Genomic DNA, 19,672 nt, shown 5'->3' on the forward strand with positions numbered 1-19,672 from the left:
GATTCCTGTCCAAACCTTGGCAAATCTCGTGAACAGCATGCCTCAACGTGTACGTGCTCTCCTGAATGCTCTTGGGGGTTACACGAAGTACTGAACTGTAATTTTACTGTCCGTAATCCCAGTCGTAATTAAACTTTTGTTTTTGTTATAAAAATTTTTTGGCTAATGTGCAAAATAAAGAGATACTTCTGGAAAACGTACAGAAGTTTAACACAGTACTGTCCATGAATTGAGTTCGATATCAGTTTACATCACTTTCAAGGATCAATTTATTTGTTTCGAAATGTCAAATGTGGTTTTTGTTTCTTTTAAAGGTCACATTAACAAAATCTAGAATAATTTCAACATAATTCCAATGAACTTTTGGTTCTAAGACATCTTGAAAAGTAAGTTCACCCCCACAAAAAAAATATTCCATATTAAATGCCAAGTCTGTATATAAGAACATCGATGCTCGGTTTCATGCTTGTATCACCAGGTGAATATTTTTTTTTTGTGTGTGTGTAAGCCACCTAGCTATCATGGCAGGTAAAGTCGTGGCCAAAAATATTGGCACCCTTGTACTTTTTTCAAATAATGCACCATTTCTTCCAGGAAATAGTTGAAATAAAAATATATTTTTGTATCCACAAATGTATTTCTTTGGTTTGCAGTGGAATAAAAAAAAAAAAGCTGAAAAAAATTACTAAATCTTAGCTTATTGCACACAGAAATGCTAAAATGGCCTGGACAATATTATTGGCACCTTTTCGAAGTTTGTTATAAATTATTAGATTTCAAGCAGATGATTCTCCTTTACTTTGGAATTGAACTCACCGATGGTGAGTTGCAGGTGCCTGCAATATAAAAATCACTCAATCAACCAGTTTGAATTGAGAAAAGGAGTCATTCTGCTGTTTTGTGTCACTGTGTGTACCGCGATGAGCATGGAGAAAAGAAAGAAAACCAGAGAATTGTCTGAGGAGGTCAGACACAATATTGTAGCCAAGCATGGACAATCTCATGGCTACAAGTCCATCTCCAGAGACCTTGATGTTCCTGTGTCCACCATACCCAATGTTATCAAGAAGTTTAAGGCCCATGTCACTGCAGCTAAACTGCCTGGACATGGACTCGAGAGAAAACTTGATCAAAGATTGCAGCGAAGGATTGTTCGAATGGTGGAGAAAGCACCCCGAACAAATGCCAAACAGATTCAAGCTGATCTTCAGACACAAGGTATGACAGTTTCAACTCACACCATCCGTCATCAACTCAATGGAAATGGGTTCTATAGCAGGAGACCCAGGAGGACTCCACTGCTGAGAGAGAGACATAATAAAGCCTGACTGGAGTTTTCCAAAACACACCTGAACAAGCCAAAATCCTTCGGGGAGAATGTCCTGTGGATAGATGAGACCAAATTAGAGCTTTTTGGTAAAGCACATCATCTCTATGTTTACAGAAAACAAAATGAAGTCTTCAAAGAAAAGAACACCTTCCCTACAGTCAAACATGGAGGAGGTTCAGTGATGTTTTGGGGTTGTTGTACTACCTCTGGCACTGGGTACCTCGAATGTGTACATGGCATCATGAAATCAAGAGATTACCGAGGCATTTTGGAGCGCAATGTTCAACCCAGTATCACAAAGCTGGGTCTCTGTCGAAGGTCATTGGTCTTGCAGCAGAACAATGACCCCAAACACACTTCAAAAATCACCCAAGAATGGTTCAAGACAAAACACTGGACTGTTCTGAAGTGGCCAGCAATGAGTCCAGATCTAAATCCCATTGAACATCTGTGGGGAGATCTGAAAACAGCAGTTGGGAGAAGGCACTCTTCAAATCTGGGAGAACTGGAGCAGTTTGCACAATAAGAATGGGCCAAACTGCCAGTCGAGAGGTGTAGGCTATAGGAAGTGACTTGACTGCAGTTATTTTGTCGAAAGGCCGTGCTACCAAATATTAAGTCTCGGGTGTCAATATTTTTGTCATTTCCACTTCTTTTTATTTTCCTGATTTAAAATAATATATTAAGTTCTGAATCAAAAACAAAGGTTCTGTAATATTAACAGTGAAATAAAGAATTGTGGAGATCAAATACTTTGTCAGTTTCAACTTATTTTTCGAGAAAATTGTGAGTTATTTGAAAAAAGTGTAAGGGTGCCAATATTTTTGGCCACGACTGTATATACAGTTCCCCGTGGTTTGGAATTATCCACTTTATCCTCGGAATGAACACCAATGAACGAACACCAATGAACACAGAGGGGACATCTGCGCACTGATCCCATATGGATTATATTATTTTCCTCCTGGATGAACATGATCCATGATGATCCCCCCCCCCCCACCCCACCCCCCAGGATTTCCATGTTTTAAACGTTTCCCAGTGTGTATCCTGGATAAGAATAGGTACGCCGTATCCCTGCGTGTCGTAGGAGGCGACTAAGAGGGTTGGCGTCAGGAAGGGCATCCGGCTATAAAAAAAACATTGCCTCAAAAAGAGAACCATGACAATTACAACTACATGTGGGCAGGGTACAGCCCGAAGTGGAGATCGGTTTCTGAGGTTTGGGACATGGAATGTAGGGACAATGACAGGGAGATCAGGAGAAGTGGTGGAAGTATTGGTCAGAAGAAGAGTGGACATATGTTGTGTGCAAGAGACGAGATGGAAGGGAAGTGGTGTGAGAATGGTGAAGGGTAGGCAGGGACAGAAATACAAGTTTGTGTGGCAAGGGTGCCTGGAGGGCGTGAATGGTGTTGGTGTCCTGTTTTCTGAGGAGTTTGTAGACATTGTGGTGAGTGTGACTAGAGTGAGTGATAGGTTGATGATGGTGAAAATGATGATTGGAAAGCTCTTGGTGAATGTCATCTCGGGATATGCTCCGCAGGTTGGTCGGAGCGATGAAGAGAAGGACAAGTTCTGGTGTGCGATAGAGAAGCTGATGGAAAACGTGAAAGATGAGGAAGTTGTTGTGGTAGGAGGAGACCTAAATGGACATGTGGGAAGGAGTATGGATGGTTTTGACAGAGTTCATGGGGGTTACGGATATGGTGTGAGAAATGGAGAAGGTGAAAGGATTTTGGAGTTTGCTGATGGAGCTGATTTGTTGATTTGTAATACTCAGTTCCAGAAAGAGGACAATAAGCTTGTTACATACACGTCAGGTGGGTCGACGACAACCGTTGACTACCTGATGGTGCGTAGGCGAGATAGGGGGCACCTCCGGAACACAAAGGTGATCCCGGGGGAGGAGGCTGTTTCACAGCACCACTTGGTTGTCTGCGACGTAAGGGTGAAAGGTGCGAGGAGAGCTCGGCGGGTGAAGTACCAACCGAGAATGAAGGTGTGGAGGTTGAAAGAGGGGACAGTAAGGGAGGCATTAAAAGAGAGGCTGAGTAGGGTCGAGGATGATGTGGTTGAGCTTGAAAGTGGTTGGATGTCAATGAAAGCTAGTCTGTTGGGAGCCGTTGGTGAGGTATGTCGATGGACAAAAGGACCACCGAGGCACTCGGAAACATGGTGGTGGGATGATGAAGTTGGAAAGAGGATTGACGAGAAGAGGAAGAAGTTCAAGGAGTGGCAGAAGGCGAAGGGTACGGGAGCAGAAACAGCAGAGCATGAAAGTTATAAGGCAGCCAGGAAGGCTGCAAAGAAAGAGGTAGCAAAGGCGCAGGAGGCATGTAGGAAAATGTTCGGAGAACGCTTGGATTCGGAAGAGGGTCAGAGAGCGGTATTCAGGATTGCAAAGCAGATAGCGAAAGAGAGGTGTGATGTGATGGGGGTGAGCTGCTTGAAGGATGAAGTGGGACAAATCGTTGTCGACCCAGATGGAATTAAAGGAAGATGGAAAAGATATATGGAAATGCTGTTGAATACAGAGAATGAATGGGATGGCAACATGGAGAGTAACCCAGTTTTAGGACCGGCAGAGAAGATAACTGAGAAGGAAGTTGAGGAAGAGATAAAAGCAATGAAGGGTAGAAAAGCGGGAGGGCCGACGGGAGTTGTGGGAGATATGTTGAAGGCAGCAGGAAGTTGGGGTGTGAAGAGAATGACAGAGATCTGTAATCTGGTGGTGAAAGAAGGCCGCATTCCAGTGGATTGGGAACTGAGTACCCTCGTCCCTCTATACAAGGGGAAAGGTGACCCTCTGGAGTGTGGCTCGTACCGAGCGATAAAGTTATTGGAGCATGGAATGAAGGTATTGGAAAGGGTGTTGGAGAGGAGGATAAGGAAGAAAGTGAAGATCGACGAAATGCAGTTTGGATTTATGCCAGGAAGAGGAACGACAGACGCACTTTTCATTGTGAGGCAGTTGCAGGAGAAGTACACGGAGAAGAGGAAGAAGTTGTTTCTTGGGTTTGTTGATCTGGAGAAAGCATTCGATCGGGTTCCACGCAAAGTATTGACATGGGCATTGAGGAAGTTAGGAGTGGAGGAATGGTTGATCAGAGTAGTGATGGCAATGTACAAAAGAGCGCGCACAGCTGTAAGGATGAAGGACGGGAACAGTGGTGAGTTTGAGGTGAAGGTGGGAGTGCATCAGGGGTCGGTACTAAGTCCACTACTATTTGTAGCTGTGATGGAGGTGCTGGCTCAGAACGTAAAGGAGGGTTTACCGTGGGAGTTGTTGTATGCAGATGATCTGGTGTTGATTGCGGAAAGTATGGATGGACTGAAGGAAAAGATGAACACGTGGAAGGAATGTATGGAGACAAAAGGTCTGAAGGTGAATATCGGAAAGACGAAGGTGATGGCAAGTGGTAAAGCATGTGGTGAGGTGGAAAGAACTGGGAAGTGGCCCTGTGCTGTGTGTAGGAAGGGTGTCGGAGTGAACTCCATTCAGTGTACAATGTGCGCTGAGTGGGTTCATCAAAAATGTTGTGGTCTGAGAGGGTCATTAACCAGTGTGGCAGCTACATTCAAATGTAAGGTGTGCACAGAGGGAGCTGCAGATGGAGGAAATGTTGAGTTGGATCTTGGAGACGGTGTGAAGCTGGAAGGTGTGAAAACATTTTGCTACCTCGGAGACATGCTGAATGGAGAAGGTGGATCAGACTCGGCAACGGTTGCTCGAGTGAGATGTGCATGGAAGAAGTTTCGGGAATTGAGTGGCATGCTGATGATGAGGGGAGTGTCGTTGAAGCTGAAGGGAAAGGTGTATGCTGCATGTGTGAGAAGTGTTATGATTTATGGTAGCGAGACATGGGTAATGAACGTAGAGCAGCAACGAAGGTTGGAAAGGGTGGAAATGCGAATGGTTCGACGGATGTGCGGAGTATCGTTGAGAGAGAGGAAGACAAATGATGAATTGCGAAAGATGATGGGAATAGAGCCTGTGATTGATGCTGTGAAGAGGAACAGGTTGAGATGGTTTGGTCATGTGTTGAGGAAGGATGAAAGTGACTGGTTGAGAAGAGTGATGGAAATGAATGTAGAAGGAAGTAGAAGACGGGGAAGACCGAGAAAGACTTGGCTAATATGGTGGAAGAAGAAATGCGGGCAAGGGGGTTAACAAGGAGAGATGCAGAAAATAGGGCAAAATGGAGAAGATTGTCATGGGGACCGCAAGGCTAACCCCCGCCTTTTAAATGTCTAGCAGGGAAAATGCAGGGAAAATGCAGGGGAGAAGATTGTCTAGCAGGGAAAATGGCCTTTTAAAATGCATGTTGTTTGTTGTTGTATGAACATCAAGTACCAACATCTCCTTATTGTTCATCGACTTCATGGCTTCGATGTCCTGAGCAATGTGTGAGCTCGTACATGGAAAGCAACCCATGAACGGCACAGAAAACTTCATCCGTGCATCACAATTTGTCCTGCTCAAGGTGACGACCGAGGCCGGCATCGGATAAAGATATAAATCTGTTTAAATGGAACATCATTTCATGGTACACGCGTGTGCAATGTCGTGGCAGGTCGTCTCAAGACGATAACGGTAGATGGCTAAACGGATACAGAGAGACAGATAGACTGAGAGGTGGGCTAAATATAGATAGACAGACAGATGGGTAGACAAACATATACAGATAGAGCTAGTATCTACAGCGCCATCAGAAATTCACACCCCTTGACTTTTTCCACATTTTGTTCTGTTACAGCCTGAATTTAAAATGGAGTAAATTGAGATTTTTTTTCTCACTGATCTACAAATAACACCCCGTTATGTCAAATTGGCTTATTTTTCAGAAATTCTAACAAAACCATTAAAATCCTCCCTCAAGGTCGTCAAAGCAGCTGTTCATCATCATCTCCTATCTTCCCCCATCCAAAACCTTGATCTTTTCTACCCCTGTTAATACATCTCAAATCCACCTTTTTCAAATTCTGTTTTCTTTCCTGAAAGTTCTCGTAGTGTCCATTTTGTTTATCCCCTGTACCCTGCCCCAGCCCTCTCGCTTCCACAGATCTCCCGATGTCCTTGTTCTCTACTGTTGTGCTTTCCTCTCTCCCCCCCATCTTGTCTCTCACTCCCTTTATTATGTTTCATGTGTGTTTCTGTTAATGTTTTTATGTGTTTTATGTGTTAGCTCTTACATGAGCCTCGACTTTGTATACAAAAAAAACAATGAAATACAGAAATACCTAATTTACATTCAAGTAATTCAAGTAATTTACATTCAATGGAATACTGTTCTCCCCTCTGGGCTGGTGCTCCTGCCTCACACCTAGCTCGGCTTCATGCTGTTCAAACCAAAGCTCTCAGGTTCATTGGAATCTCCCGTGATGAAGCTAACTCCGAGGGCCTTTCACTCACTCACTGCAGGCAGGTTGGTGGTCTTTCTGTCTTCTACCGACTCCTCTCCGGCCTTGCTCCCCCAGCTCTCTCTGTGCTCTGTCCCCCAAATATTTCTGCAGGTCGCACAAGATCTGCCTGCAACCCTCTTATAGTTAAACTGCCAAAATCAAGACTCTCTAATTCACCTTCACTCTTTCATTCCTCTTTACTCCCACCTCTGGAACAAACTCCCTCACTCTCTTCAATCCCACTCCTCCCTCCAAGTCTTTAAAACAGCTGTTCACCACCATCTCTTATCGACCCCCATCCAAAACCTTGATCTTTTCTACCCTCGTTAATTCACCCCAGATCCACGAAATGCCGACTTCTTTCCTGGAAGTCCTACCTTTGTCCATGTGTTTTTTTAACCTCTCCCACCTCCATCCCCGCCCCCCTCCCCACTCCACCTCTCCCCAAGCCCTCACCCTCCCACGGATCTACCGATGTCCCTGCTCTCAAATTTTGTACTTGTGTGCTTCCCCCTCTCTCCCCATCTTGTCTCCCGCTCCCTTTATTATGTCTAATGTGTCCGTTTGTTTTTTTGTCATTAATGTTAGCTCTTCCACGAGCCTCGATCTTGTATACAAAAAAAAAAAAAAAAGAAGTATCCAACCCCGAGTCAATACTTTGTAGAAGCACCTTTGACAGTGATTACAGCTTTGAGTCTTCATGGGTATGTCTATCAGCTTTGCACATCTAGATTTGGGGAGTTTCTCCCATTTTTCCTTGCAGATTTGCTCAAGCTCTGTTTCTGGAGGTGGAGTGTCGGTGAAAAGCAATCTTCAAGTCTTTCCACAGATTCTCAATGCGATTCAAGTCTGGGCTTTTGCTGGGAGACACAAGGACTTTCATGTTCTTGTTCTGAAGCCATTTCTGTGTTGCTTTGGCTGTATTCTTGGGGTCATTGTCCTGTTGGAATGAAAATCTTTACCGCAGTCTTAAATCTTTTGCATTTTGAAGCAGGTTCTCCTCAGGGATTTGCCTGTATTTGACTCCATTAATTATTCCCCCTATCCTTACAAGTCACCCTGTCCCTGCCACTGAAAAGCATCCCCATAGCATGATGCTGCCAACATGATGCTTCATGTTAGTGATGGTGTTAGATGATGGGTGAAGAGCTGGGCTCGGTTTCCGCCAGACGAAGCACTTTGCATTCTGGCCAAAGGGTTCAGTTGGTGTCATCAGGCCACATAATATTTTTCCTCATGCTCTCAGAGTCTTTGACGTGCTGCCATGTGCCTAGAACATGCCATGTGCCATGCCAACATGCATGCTGCCATGTGCCTAGATTTGTGAAGTGTTGCAGAGACCGTTATTCTTCCGGCAGGTTCTTCAATCTCAGCCAGGGAAGTCTGGCATTCTGTTAGAGTGGTCATTGGGCTCTTGGTCACCCCCCTGACCAAAGTCCTTCTTGCGCAGTTGTTCTGTTTGGTTGGATGGTCAGGTCTAGGAAGAGTCTGCGTATGGTAGTTCCATATTATTTCCATTTCCTAATGATGGAGCTCATTGCGCTCTTGGGAACTTTCAACACTCTAGAAATTGTTTTATACCTTTCGTCAGATTTCTGTCTCCTCACAATTCTATCTCCGAGTTCTATGTACAGTTCTCTGGACTTCATGGTAGAGTTTCTGCTTTAACATGTATTGTCAACTGTGGGACCTCATATAGAAATGTGTTTCTTTCCAAATCATGTCCAATCAATTGAATTAGCACAGGTGGACTCCCATCAAGTTGAAGAGACATCTCAAGAATGATCAAAGGAAATTAGATGTACTTGAGCTCAATTTGGAGTGTCACAGGAAAGGGGTTGAATACTTATGAACTCAAGACATTTCAGATTTTCATTTTTAATTATTTTGTACTAATTTTTAAAGAAAAAATCCACTTTGACATTATGGGATATTATGTGTTGATCAGTGACAAAATATCTCAATTTAACCCATTTTAAATTCAGGCTGTATCACAACAAAATGTGAAAAGTTAAGGGGTGTGAATACTTTCTGAGGCACTGCATATAGAGAGCCAGACAAATTGATAGACCAACATAGTGGTAGTTCAATAGACAGATTACATTTATTTATTTATTTATATATATATATATATATATATATATATATATATATATATATATATATATATATATATATATATATATACAGACTTGGCATTTAATATGGAATATTTTTTTTGTGGGGGTGAACTTACTTTTCAAGATGACTGAGAACCAAAAGTTCATTGGAATTATGTTGAAATTATTCTAGATTTTGTTAATGTGACCTGTAAAAGAAACAAAAACCACATTTGACATTTCGAAACAAATAAGTTGATCCTTGAAAGTGATGTAAACTGATATCGAACTCAATTCATGGACAGTACTGTGTTAAACTTCTGTACGTTTTCCAGAAGTATCTCTTTATTTTGCACATTAGCCAATTTGTTTTTTTAACAAAAAGAAAAGTTAAATTACGACTGGGATTACGGACAGTAAAATTACAGTTCAGTACTTCGTGTAACCCCCACGAGCATTCAGGGGAGCACGTACACGTTGAGGCATGCTGTTCACGAGATTTGCCAAGGTTTGGACAGGAATCGCTTGCCATGCAGTGACAATAGCCTGCTGCAATTCACGCACAGAGGTCGGCTGCTGGTCCAAGTGGTCGATTTGACGCGTTAATTCTGCCCACAGGTTCTCTATCGGATTCATATCCGGGGACATGGCAGGCCACTCCATATGTTCTACACCACGGTCAGCAAGAAAGTGTTGGATCATGCGAGCACGATGAGGCCGTGCATTGTCATCTTGGAAGACAGTTTCCCCGAAAGGCTGCACGAGCAAATGGAAGCAATGTTTCTTCCAGAATGGCCCTGTACTTGAACTGGTTCAGGTTTCCATTCAGAACAACCAGGTCAGTTTTGCCCCCTGCATGAAAAGCAGCCCAAACGGTCAGCCCACCACCTCCAGCTTGGAATCTTGGCACTATACAATCTTTGTTGTAGGCTTCATGCACTTGTCTGCGCACTCAGACGCGGCCATCTTGATGAGAGACCAGAAATCTAGACTCGTCACTGAAGATCACGTGATTCCAGTGTCCTGGCTGCCATTGACGGTGCTCTCTGTCCCACTGCAATCGGCGCTGGCGGTGTTGTCTGGTCAGGCGTGGCTTTCTCAGGGGACGCCTGGCACGATAGCCTGCTTGAACCAATCGTTGGTTGACTAGCCTTCTGGATACAGGCACATTTGTCAGTTGCTGCCACTCAGCCCTAAGCCGATTCGCTGACTTGGTACGGCCATTGCGGACTAACCGGTGCAGCTGGCGATCATCCCTCTTTGTGGTTCTGCGGGGACGTCCTGGCCTCGGTATTGGAGTAGGGACACCCCTCTGAGCATTTCGTTTCAGGATCTTTGACACCTGACCTTGAGTGATGCCATACTTCCGAGCAATAGCACGCTGTTTCATGCCGTAATTTCGTAAAGCCACCACTCCATGACAAACAGCATTGTCGAGTTGACGGACCATCTCCAGAGGAAGCGGCAATAACCTTTGGAGACGTGCAGCAGTTGTTTTCCACTAACACAGAACACAACAACCCTTGTGTACCCGACTGTGAAGCCAATCATCAAATGCACCTGTCCTTACATTTTGCCACGCAACCTGTGATATAATCCTGTTGTTGACTTCTTGCTGCGACAGACAATCAGTGACATGGTTCTTTTAACAAATAAGTTACCAAAGTGTAAAAGAAACTCACCAGATTGATATACTGAGTTAAGAAAGTAAACCCAAGTCAAGCAAAAAAAAATATTCCATATTAAATGCCAAGTCTGTATATATATATATATATATATATATATATATATATATATATATATATATATATATATATATATATATATACATACATACATATATATATATACATACATACATATATATATATACATACATATATATATATATATATATATATATATATATATATATATATATATATATATATATTGTAACGAATGTGGAAACGTTACAATGTGAACGTTACAAAAGTACGGTAACACCCTGTTAATGTAAATAATGGTCGCAGTCGGCCTCCTAGTTAATTCCATGAAACTTACACGCAGGTCACGATATATCTTTTAAATAGTGTATTTCCTTATTCCATGTAGGCTAAATATGTGTTTCCCACTAGATTGACTTTGCATTGTATCAAACAAAATAAGCGTAGGCCCTTCCAATTTCCCCAAAACCTCCCTTCCAATTGCCTTCCGCATTTTGGGCGGTTTTCTTCAACCACCATTGGCCACGAGGTAGGGTTGGGGAAGAAAGGCGTGTCTCCACCTCGTCATAAGGGGGGAGGAGTGAGCCAGCCCTAACAGCCAATCGGCACCGCGGTGAGCGACCCGGTAGGCGTGCCCTCGGAGCCGGCGGCTTGATTTCGCCCGAGGTGATAAAAGCGACTGTAAGGGACTGCTTTAAGAGATGACCCTGGGAGATGAGCAAAGAGGCTGCACCAAGAGGAGCGGTGAGATGCGAAACGCTCCAAGCCAAAGAGGAGAGGTACTCGGCAAGGAAACCAGCTTTGGAGAGACGCGCTGAAAGGAGGGAGACGGCTCCACCCCAAGAAGAGGAGCAGGTGTGCCGAACCAGCGCGTGACGTCTACCGCAGCGGATACACGACGGAGGGTTTCCCGCCAAAACCGCGAGGAATTGCGAGCTGCGGCCTCCCGACTTTGCCTCCCTCTCAAGCAATCCACCTCAAGCCCTACCTGCCTGCATTATCCCCTGTGTAAGTGTGAACGTCCTGTCCTGCTCGTTGTCTTGGGGTTAAGTAAAAATGAATAGTGTAAGTTAACGATTCGCTGTGTTACTGCTTCTTCCATCCATTGATTGTGTGTGTATAATAAATCTGTTCTTCCTCCGTATTCCTCTTCTTCTTTTTCATTCTCTTTCGGTCGCTGTAGAGGTTTCCCGATTGAATATCTGTGGGGCGATCTGGTCAACGTCGGGTGGAATCGGGTTCTAATCGGGGAGTAACTGTTCGGACGCGGTTAAATACACCACCGCTCGGTCAATATAACATCTAAAGCCGCGTCAGTAACAATATATATATATATATATATATATATATATATATATATATATATATATGTATGTATATATATATATATATATATATATATATATATATATATATATATATATATATATATATATATATATATATATATATCGCGGCGTTACGCGCGCTGCTTGCGAGCAAGGAGGAAGCGGACAAGCGGTAACTTATAAGCGTCTTTATTTCAGGAGCTCACTGTAACACTAGCCCGCTCTGGGCTGCGCGCCCCGTGTATATCCTTAGGCCACGCCTACCCCTAGGGCGTGGCCCTCGCCCACTTGGTGCGCGGAATGATGTCACCACGCCAGTGGGCTTTTGTGTCCGCCACACGCGCCCCCCCAGAATTCCCGCGCACCTGGAGGGCCAGTTTGCGGGGCAGACAAATGACCCGGCCGAAGCGCCCCCTGGCGATCGGCGGCGTCCGGGGTGCAGGGATGCCAGGTGGGATGCCCCTGGCTGCCCCTGGGATGGGTGCAGGACCGGGGGGCGGCGTGGCGGCGGGGCTGGGTGGTGCTGGGGGTCCGCCCGCAGGGGGGCGGCCCTGACGTGGGGGTCGGGCCACTGGCGGTGGATGGTCCACGTCGAGGTGGGCCGGCTTGAGGCGGTCTACCGAAACGTGGTCGGGAGTACCGCCGATGTCCAGGGCGAAGTGCTTCGACCCGGTCTCCAGCACGTGGAAAGGCCCGTCGTACGGGGGCCGCAGTGGTGTCCGGTGGGCATCGTGGCGGACGAAGACGTACTCCGCCGTGCGAAGCTCCGGGGCGACGTGCGTCGGTGGGTGCCCGTGGCATGCCGTTGGCACCGGGGCGAACCTCTGGGCGGTCTCTTGCAGAGCGGAGCGCTGCTGTGCCGTGGACCATGGTGCCGTGGAGTCGGGGAGGAACTCGCCCGGCACCCGCAGCGGTTGCCCGAAGACCAACTCCGCCGCGGATGCGCGCAGGTCCTCCTTGGGCGCTGTCCGGAGGCCCAGCAGGACCCAGGGGAGCCTGTCGACCCAGCCACCGTCGCGGAGGGTGGCCCGGAGCGCGGCCTTCAATGAGCGGTGAAATCGCTCACACAGGCCGTTAGCCTGGGGGTGGTAGGCCGTGGTTCGGTGCAGCCGGACCCCGAGCCCCTGCGCTACCGCCCCCCAGAGCTCCGAGGTGAACTGCGGGCCGCGGTCAGACGAGATGTCTGAGGGGGCGCCGAACTGGGCGACCCAGGTGGCGATGAAAGCCTGCGCGACATCGGCCGCCGTTGTCGACGCCAAGGGCACGGCCTCCGGCCACCGGGTGGTGCGGTCCACCATGGTGAGGACGTGGGTGAAACCCCGCGAGGGGGGCAGAGGTCCCACCAGGTCCACGTGGATGTGGTCAAACCGGCGTTCCGGCACCGTGAACGGGGCCAACGGGGCCTGGGTGTGCCGGTGCACCTTGGCGCACTGGCACACGAGGCACGTCCTGGCCCAGCCGCGGACGGCCTTCCGGAGGCCATGCCAGACAAACTTGTCGGCGATCAGCCTTTGGGAGGCCCTCGCGCCCGGGTGGGACAGGCCGTGGATGGCGTCAAACACCTGGCGCTGCCAGCCCGTGCGCACGATGGGGCGAGGACGCCCGAGGGAGACGTCGCACAAGAGGGCCGCGCCCGCGCCGTCGAATGGCACCTCGGTGACGCGGAGGCCCGTGACGGCGGTCCGCAAGGCCTGGACATCGGGGTCAGCGGCCTGGTCCGCTGCTATCCGGGCATAGTCGATGCCGAGGTGGACTGCGTGGGCGACGGCCCGGGAAAGGCAATCCGCCACTGGGTTGTCCTTCCCCGCGACGTGATGGATGTCCGTCGTGTACTCGGACACGGCCGAGAGGTGACGCTGCTGCCGGGCTGACCACGGCTCGGTGACCTTGCCCATCGCGAAGATCAGCGGCTTGTGGTCGACGAAGGCCGTGAACGCACGGCCCTCGAGCAGATGGCGGAAGTGCCTGACCGCCAAGTGAAGCCCGAGCAACTCGCGGTCGAAGGTACTGTAACGGCGTTCGGGCGGGTGAAGCTGCCGGCTAAAGAACGCCAGCGGTTGCCAAGCTCCACGCACCCATTGCTCGTGCACCGCGCCCACCGCGTAGTCCGAGGCATCGGTGGTGAGGGCGATCGGTGCATCGGGCGCCGGGTGCGCGAGCATGGTGGCGTTAGCCAAGGCGAGCTTCACGTCCGTGAATGCCGTGTCCATCTGCTCGGTCCAGGTAACGTCGCCTTTGCCCGGCTTACCTCGGAGAGCTTCGTGCAGGGGGCGCAGGAGCTGGTCGATACGGGGCAGGAACCAATGGTAAAAGTTCACCATGCCCAGGAACTCCTGCAGCCCTCTGATCGTGCGGGGGCGCGGAAACCCCTTCACCACCTCCACCTTGGCCGGCAGGGGGACGGCTCCGTGCCTGGTGACACGGTGCCCCAGAAAATCGATTATGGCGGCGCCGAACCGGCACTTTGCGGGGTTCACAATCAGGCCATGATGGCCCAGGCGTTCGAAGAGCGTGCGGAGGTGGCGTAGGTGCTCTTCGCGGGACGCGCTGGCGACGAGGATATCGTCCAGGTAGACGTAGACAAAATCCAAGTCGCGCAGGACGCTGTCCATCAGTCGCTGGAACGCCTGAGCCGCATTCTTCAGACCGAAGGGCATGTGCAGGAACTCGAAGAGTCCGAATGGCGTTATGACCGCCGTCTTCGGGACGTCCTCCGGCCTGACCGGGACCTGATGGTAGCCGCGTATGAGGTCCACCTTCGAGAAGAAGGACATGCCCGCCAAACGGGCGTAAAAGTACTGAATGTGGGGGACGGGGTAGCGGTCGGGAGTCGTGGCGTCATTGAGACGGCGATAGTCCCCGCACGGTCGCCATCCCCCGCCGGGCTTCGGCACGATGTGCAGCGGCGACGCCCAAGCGCTCTCTGAGCACCGAACGATGCCGAGTCGCTCCAGGGTAGCGAACCCCGCTTTTGCCACCGCCAGCTTCGTCGGCTCGAGGCGGCGTGCCTGGGCGTAGACCGGTGGCCCGACGGTGGGAATGTGATGGGCCACCCCGTGCTTGACGGCCCCCGCCGAAAAGGTGGGCCGCGTGAGGGCCGGGAAGCCGGCGAGGCGGCGGGTGAATGCGTCCGCTGCCGGAAGCGTACAGACCAACGTGGCCGGAACCGAACCGTTCGGCAAGCCGCTTGGCAAGCCGCTCGTTGAGCTGCTCGACGAGCTGGGCAACGCACAAGCGAGCGAGCTGAACGTCTCGGCCTGGACAAGACGTCTGCGCTTGACGTCGACCAGGAGCCCATTAGCGCACAGGAAGTCCGCGCCAAGCAGTGCCATGGGCACGTCGGCGGTGACGAACGTCCATCGGAAAACCTGCCCTCCGAACCGCAGAGAGAGGCAGTGTTTTCCATACGTACGGATGGGCGTCCCGTTCGCGGCAAGCAGCGCGGGGCCCCCACCCGCGGCATGCTTGTCTGACGTGCCGGCGGGAACGACACTCACCTGCGCTCCCGTGTCGCACAGGTAACGGCGCCCGGAGAAGGTGTCCGTTATGAACAGCAGGCTGCTCGAACGGCCGGCGCTCATCGCCACTATTGAGCGCCGGCCCGGGCGTTTCCCGACCTGTTGAAGGAGCATGGCGGATGACACTGCCGAGCTTCGTGGCCGAACTTGGCGTGGAACCAGCACCAGGCCGGTGGAGTTGGCAGGTTTCCCCGTGGTGGCGGTTTTCGCCGCGGCGGTGGGCGGGGCGTGGCGGCGGTTACGAGGTGCGTATCAGCATGCTGCGTATGCTGTATAAGCTGATGCTGTGGATCAGCAGCATCAGCAGCATCAGCAGCATCAGCCACGAGGGCCGTGACGGCCACGCCGACTCTTGCCCGCGTGTCCGAAGCGGCGAAGTACTTGTCCGCCTCGGCTGCCAATGCTCGGGGTTCCGTTAGCCCGGTCCCAGCCAACGTGAGGCGAACCTGCGCTGGAAGTTGGCGATGGAAAAGCACCCGGAATAGAGAACCGGGGGCTTCGTCGCCCAACAGTGACAGCATATGGTCCATTCGGACCGACGGGCGCGTGTCACCGAGCTCGGGGAGATCCAGGAGGCGGTCGGCCCGTGCGTCGTCCGTGAGGCCGAACGTGGCTAGGAGTAGCCGCTTGAGTGCCTCGTACTTGTGGCCGTCCGGTGGGTGGCGAAGGACGGACACAACTCGAGCGGCCGTGCCGGGCCCGAGGGAGGCGACGACGTGGCAATAGCGCGTGTCATCGCCGGTGAGGCGCCGAAGCTGAAATTGGGCTTCGGCCTGGACGAACCAGACTTCGGCCTGAGCCTCCCAAAATTCGGGAAGTTTGATGAAGTTGGCCATGGCAATGGCGTCGCGTGTGGAAGGATCGCTCCGGCAGATCCAACGTCGAGGGGGTCACCAGTAAAGCGTGGCGTTACGCGCGCTGCTTGCGAGCAAGGAGGAAGCGGACAAGCGGTAACTTATAAGCGTCTTTATTTCAGGAGCTCACTGTAACACTAGCCCGCTCTGGGCTGCGCGCCCCGTGTATATCCTCAGGCCACGCCTACCCCTCGGGCGTGGCCCTCGCCCACTTGGTGCGCGGAATGATGTCACCACGCCAGTGGGCTTTTGTGTCCGCCACATATATATATATAATTATATATATATATATATATATATATATATATATATATATATATATATATATATATATATATATCTATATATCTATATATCTATATATCTATCTATATATATATATATATATATATATATATATATATATATATATATATATATATATATATATATATATATATATATATATATATATATGTATATATATATATATATATATATATATATGTATATATATATATATGTATATATATATATGTATGTATATATATATATATGTGTGTATATATATATATATATATATATTGTTACGTTTGTGGGGGGTAGGGATACCTTAGTCCAGGTAGATTGCATAGGTAGTGTGCTCCGACTGTTGTGAAGTTTTAGAAACCTCGATGTATCATAAGTAGGACATTTGTGTAGACCGGATGTCGGGTAAGCTTGTATCTTCATCCCCGTCAGAGGGGTGTGGCTTGTAAATTAGCGAGGGATTATGGGTAATTAATCCCCTGTATATAATTGCCTCTGTAATCTTTTCCTGTGTTCCTCATGACACCGCACCACACACCTAGTAAGAAATCGCCCATTAACCACACTAATTAAAACCCAACTGGAAACCAGGCATTGAACACTATCGTGGATAACACCGACTTGGTGAGCACACAGGACAGGCAGGGCCATGAGCCACGCCCCAAAGAGCAGTGATTGGTCCTGGATTTGATTGGCACAGAGACTGGTAAGATGGGACTGTGGGATTGGTGAAGCAGGCACGGATGACGTCAGAGCCTAAAGGACAAAATAGTTGGAGCCGCAGACATTTTCTCTCTTGGTTCCTGGACTTTGTTGGTGAACGGTCGCCGAAAAGCTCTCTCTCAGAATCGACATCTTATCTCTCTCAGCATCGACATTTATCTCTCTCAGCATCAACATTTTATCTCTCTCAGCATCGACGTCCTTTTGGTTCTTCTCATTTTGGGATCTGGTGGTGAACTGTCGCTACTTGCTCTTGCGCAAGGAAGCTTCATCGCTAACAGTCGTGTTCCGACATCTTGCTAGTGGTCGTGAGGAGGCGGAACTGCGGACGGAGTGCTGCAGTTTCAGTGCAGAGATCGTGAGGACAAGCACGGATGGAGGAGCGAGCTGCACACCAAGGCTGTTCACTTCGCGCACGGAGCCAGGAGTGAGCAGGCTGCGCAGGAGGCCTACTTCGCGCCAACAAGCGCATTTCGCGTACAAAGACGTAGAGGCCTCAGACGATCTTTGCCGATTCCTGACGAGATACACCAGCCGATTTGAGCTAAGTGCCCACTAAATCACACCTATTTATTTTGCAGTTATTTTATCCTTTGTCTGTATTCGGGTCTGTGTGGGAGCGCTCCAATTAGGAATATAGTTTCATTTATCGTGCATTTTCTTTGTTACTGGTATTTAGGAAATAAAGCCTGCATTTTCTTGAACATTTTAAACCTGTGTCGGTTGAATTAATTATTGCAGGTTTGAGGACTGCCGGTGGGATCCGTGAAGGTAAGCGCTCTTCGGTCTCTCCCCACCACGCGTATTTACAGTGGAATAGAGGCTGGTAGCAGTGGTGTGGTACCCCAAGAGGAGAAACACAAACAAGACGATGAAACAGGTGCAAGAAGACTTTGTGGAGAGTTTTGGAAAACCAGCACCGTGAAAATGAAATTTTAATCTTTGGGGGAAAAAGGCATTTCAGACTGGAAGTGTACCCGACAACAAGCCCAGTGGATGACCAAAAACTCGTGATTTGGGAATTCAAAACATTAAAACATCCGTTCTCAGATCTCTGAAAAAATCATTACAGAAACGTTCTGCAGAGTTGTGTGTTTCGTATTCATCGTTACATCGCACAATGAAAGAAGATCTTCACATGAAAACATATAAACCAATTGTCATTTGTGAATTGTCAGATACAGATCATGAAAACAGGTTGACATCTTGTGACTGGTCAAACTTCTGTGGTCACCGCGCAGTCCTGACCTGACGACTTGTGACAATGCTCTGTGTGGGTACGTCAAAGCTAGGGTTGCAGAACATCGCATGGCATCTATTGATGAGCTGAAGCAACACATTCAGGAAGCATTTGGCACCTAACACATGGTATTTTGGCACCATAACACATGGTATTTTGGCACCATAACACATGGTATTTTCCATTGGTTTTCACACCGCACGTGGAGAAAAATGATCTTGTGCTGTGACAATGGTGGATGTCATACGGATGCACTCGATGTCTATACAGGAGGTATTGTAATTGTTGTATTACTGTAATATATTATTACTCTTGGGACTTATGGCTCACTCTGGTAGCTGGTATAAACAAATCTACTATATAAGAGAGTCGTTGGTCTGTGTTGCCATTTTTCTCGGAGATAGATAAACGGATCTTCATCAAACTTTCAGAGGTTCATCAGAGTGCCAAGGAGTGTTTTAGGCCGAAAACAATGAAAAAATATTTGAAAAAAAAAAAGTTCGTTTTTTAAAATATATATATTTTAAATCGCTCTATAGTGCCGACATCTTTTTGATTAATGACAGTTATATACAAGTACACATTCCCATAAGTAAATACAAAGCAATTACCAGACATTTGAACACAAATAATCAAGCAATTCCGGAAGCGGTCGAAGTTGGCGGTAAGGCCAACAAAGGTCTTCTTCCTGAACGTCATCATACTTAACTCAGAAACGTGATGAACGGCAGGCACATTCACGAGCATATATTCAACAAAAAGGTAAAATGATGATTTGACATTTGTGATGGATTCTGATTTGGATGCAATTGCTTTTCCATTATATGAGTATTTGCCTTCATTTCAAATATGTTAATGTTTATTTTTCGCTTGAGCAACGCCGGGTACTCCAGCTACAAGCGCTTTTATACTTTACTCGAGGTACAAATACAAATACAACTTTGTCTGGGGGGGGGGGAGGGGTGGGGGTGGGTGGGGGTGGGTGTGGGGGTGGGTGGGGGTGGGGGTGGGTGTGGGTGTGGGGGGGGTAACATAGACTATGTGGCCACGGCCTCATTCAGGGGTGTGGGGGACCTGGAGAGGGGCGTAAATTCTCTATGTAAATGTGTACCGTGTAGCGCCACCTGATGATGGTGGCAGAGGGTATTACAATTCCCTTTTTACCTGTGCAACACTGAGG

At 48.4% G+C, this 19,672-nt stretch overlaps 1 protein-coding gene across 1 annotated transcript in view; it reads right to left on the reverse strand.

The window, feature by feature from the left end:
* The window catches only part of STAC (SH3 and cysteine rich domain), a 249,134-nt gene that overhangs the window by 193,732 nt on the left and 35,730 nt on the right, over positions 1-19,672 (reverse strand). The window lies entirely within an intron of this gene.

This window comes from Myxine glutinosa, chromosome 7 (genome assembly GCF_964187855.1).
Source record: "Myxine glutinosa chromosome 7, kmMyxGlut1.1, whole genome shotgun sequence".
Lineage (NCBI taxonomy): Eukaryota > Metazoa > Chordata > Myxini > Myxiniformes > Myxinidae > Myxine > Myxine glutinosa.